Below are 3683 nucleotides of genomic sequence, written 5' to 3'. Positions count from 1 at the left end.
CTAATCAATTTTGAAATCAACCTGTCAAGTTTCTCATATATAAAAATTATATATATATATATCAGTTTACACAGAATTAATACCTGTATGATGCCATGCTAATCTTTTAATTCACTCAGATTTTCTTTAATGACCTTTAATGTTTGTAATTTATTACAACATCAAGTTGCATATGTTTTATGAAACTTGTTACTAGGTAAAATATATATTTCACTGCTGTTGTAAATGGTATCCTGCATGTGTGTGTGTGTTTTCAAATAGTGTATTGCTTTTGTATATAAATATACTGAAGTTCTGAATTTAAATTTTGAACTTATTATCTGGGAAACTTGCTAAATTATCTCATCCAATCAAAGGATTCTCTCTTGATACTTTTAAGCTGTTCTTCCTTTCCTATGTCATATCTTTTTTCTTTTTTTAATGTCCCTTATTGCACTGACTGGAATGTTCTGATTGTAAATGGAATGCTTTTACCACTTAAGACAGTTTTTCTAAATGCTTCTCAGGTCAAATAAGTTCTTATCTATTTCTAATTTGCTAACAATTTCATCATAAATTCTGGTTGATTTTTTAAAGATTATTTTCTTCACTAATTGTGATAATCACTTAGATTATTTTCCCCTTTTATTTGTTATATTTACATATCCTCTCATTTTGAAGCAATCTTGCATTCATAAAGTGAATCCAATATGTTGTGGCATTTTACCTTTTTATAAAGCATTACTGTATTTGGTTTGTAATAATTTGTTTATATCTGTATTTATGTTCAATAAATTTTGATTTTATTTTCTTTCAATTACTGACCTTGTCTGGCCTTGGTTTAAACATAAAAGCAAATTAAGATTGAAACACACTTTCTTTTTCCTAGTCTTTGAAGACACCACAGAAAGCTTAATATTACCTATTCCTTGGAAATTTTCTAGAGCAACGATCCGAAATTATTTGGATCTGTTATTTTATATGAATATGGGGAGGGTGTAAAGGAAGATTTTAGTCTATTGAATTAATTTCTTTCTTTGAAATAGGCCCATTTGAGTTTTCAAACTTTTTTTGAACTATTTTTGATAATATTTTTCAAGGAATTTATTTTTTCATTTCAGATTTTTCATGTGCATTTCTACACATTTTTCTTTCTCCTCATTCTTGAACCAGGAAGTTTAAATATTTATTTTTAGTAATTTTTATGTTTAGGTGTGATTATGTTAGTGTTCATAAACTTGGTGAAAATTTTTTGAAGTTTGTCCAAAAGAACATTTTTTAGACATTATTTGCATTCCAAATCACATCTTAAACAATGTGACCTTGAGTTAACAAACCTCAGAGGAAAACGTTTGGTAGGAAATCCTAGTTAGAAACCTACTCAGACACCTACAGACCTACTCAGACACCTATATCCTCTCAGGCTGTATGTCCCCAGCACCAACATCACATCTTAATCCATGGGGTTTTGTGCTTTTTGGTCTTTTATGGCTTCTGAAAAATTTATATATTTTTCCATAAGTCCAGCCACACGGTAAAATATATTTGAAAAATTACCCATTACTGTGCACTTGTCTGAACATCTATCTAGTTTCCCACAGGGAAGGTAATAGATTAATAAACATATTTTCTTTAATTCTGATCATTTCATTTACATTTCACCCTTTCTCATTTAATCTAGAATTTTTCATCTATAACTTGGAGAATGGAAGACATAATAGATAATATAGAACAAAAGAAGATGATTATCTGTTTTTGAACCTTCAAGGCTAAGGAACTCGGACAAACAATAGATTAGAAAATTACTTGGGGATCCAGTTTCTTCTACCCAACTCACCTACTCACCTAAAAAGAAATTAGATTCCTCAGCTAAGAATAATTTTGAAAGTAATAAATAAAAACTCATATGAGGCTCTGAGAAGAGAGGACTTGTATCTTGCCCATTTACTTTGCTCAACAGTTGATTAGAAATGGGATGAAACCTTAGACTAGACATTTTCTGGATTCCCCTGGACAGAAACAGGATATCAGTATATCCCATGCAATATGATGTGAGAAAAATGAAATACAAGTGGATATTTGACATATGGATGCATATGAAAATTTTTTCTCTAGACTGTGAGACAGTTTTTCTTCTTCTGTCCTTTTGAGAGGAAGGTACAAGCACCTGAGATAAAAAGCCAGATTGAAATCCATCTTGTGTTGAAAGAGGAGCATGCAGAGCACATGCTATTATCAAGCAATGTCAGGGATCATGGTGGTACAGAGATTATTCCTCAGAGTCTAACTACTCAGAGCATGAGCCCCACCCACACAAGCACCAGCAGCAGCAGCTTTTCCTAGGAGCTTGTTATAAACACAGAATTTCAGGCACTACCCCAGGTCTATTTAACCTGAACCTGTATTTTAATAAGATCCTACAGAGGATGACAGCAAGACGCAATGAAAAGAAATGAACAAATAGGTGAGACAAAATGCATCCAAAAAGTGACATCAGATGATGTCACAGTACTCAAGACCTCTCTCTGCGTGATTACTGATTGGCATTATATAAGCTCTCCAAGTAACTGAGGGAAGTAGAGAGAAGATTAAATTGTCAGAGACCCTTATATTATGAGTTTATTCTAAGATTAAATGCCTACCTTCAGAAAGATGTGGTTATGAAAGAGAGAAAATATCAGAGAAAATTAACAGAAAAAAAGTCTATTTTCTAGCATGGGCTGAAATTTGTTCCTGACATATAAACTTTATTCCTGCAATGAATGTGTCACTTAAATCTTTGAGGGCAGGGATTATGTTATATAATTTCCAAACCCCTCCCAGCACTTTGCCCAGCACGTTTCAAAAAGGATGTTCTCAACATATGTTTATAAATAAATAGAAATAAATTGTGCTGTAAATATTTTATTGATAATTCTAGTATATTGTTTGTATTTTATATATAATAATTTATATATGATAATATATATTTATGCATATATTATCATTTATAAATTAAACAAATATAATATACATACCTAACAGTAAATGAAGAGTATAATTTACAAACTTATTCACAATTGTTCCTTACCTTAAATATCTCAGTGTGGTAGTTCAGTCAGGGAGCCAGGCCCAGCGCTGGAGCTGGCCTGCTGGGGAGGGGCAGGAGGTATGCACAGGAAGGCCCACCCAGCCAGCAGCAGCCAGCCGGTGGCAGGAGTAAGGAGCAGCACAGGCAAAAAGTGGCGCAGGCAAAAAGCGGCACCTAGGCGAGCACAACGCAGCTGCCGCCCTGGGACCCAGACTGCTGCCTTGCGACGGAGCACAGCAACATTTCATGTGTTCCTTGTATACAAGTGACATCCCAGATTGTAATTCTCTGCTAAGATTTAAGTAAAATTTAAGAATTTGAAAGACTCTTTCTGATAATGGCCACTGTTATTATCTCTTACCCCTAATGTGACTCTCTCCAAATCCAATTTAGGTAAAACAGTAACCCCTGAAAGGAGAGAAATTACAGACAACCCATGAATTGAGGAGTAATTAAAAGCTGGCCATATAGAACCATCAAACAGCCCTTGGAATTCACCCATTTTTGTCATTCCCAAAAAGTCTGATAAGTAGAGACTTTTGCATGACTTATGTGCTATTGATGCTAATTTGCAACCTATGGGGCCCCTTCAATAGGGGATGCCTCCCCCGCAGTGATTCCTCAAGATTGGCCT

Source organism: Gorilla gorilla, chromosome 7, assembly GCF_029281585.2.
Source record: "Gorilla gorilla gorilla isolate KB3781 chromosome 7, NHGRI_mGorGor1-v2.1_pri, whole genome shotgun sequence".
NCBI classification, from domain to species: domain Eukaryota; kingdom Metazoa; phylum Chordata; class Mammalia; order Primates; family Hominidae; genus Gorilla; species Gorilla gorilla.
The sequence above is the reverse complement of the archived record's forward strand: the minus strand, read 5'-3'. Positions refer to the sequence as shown.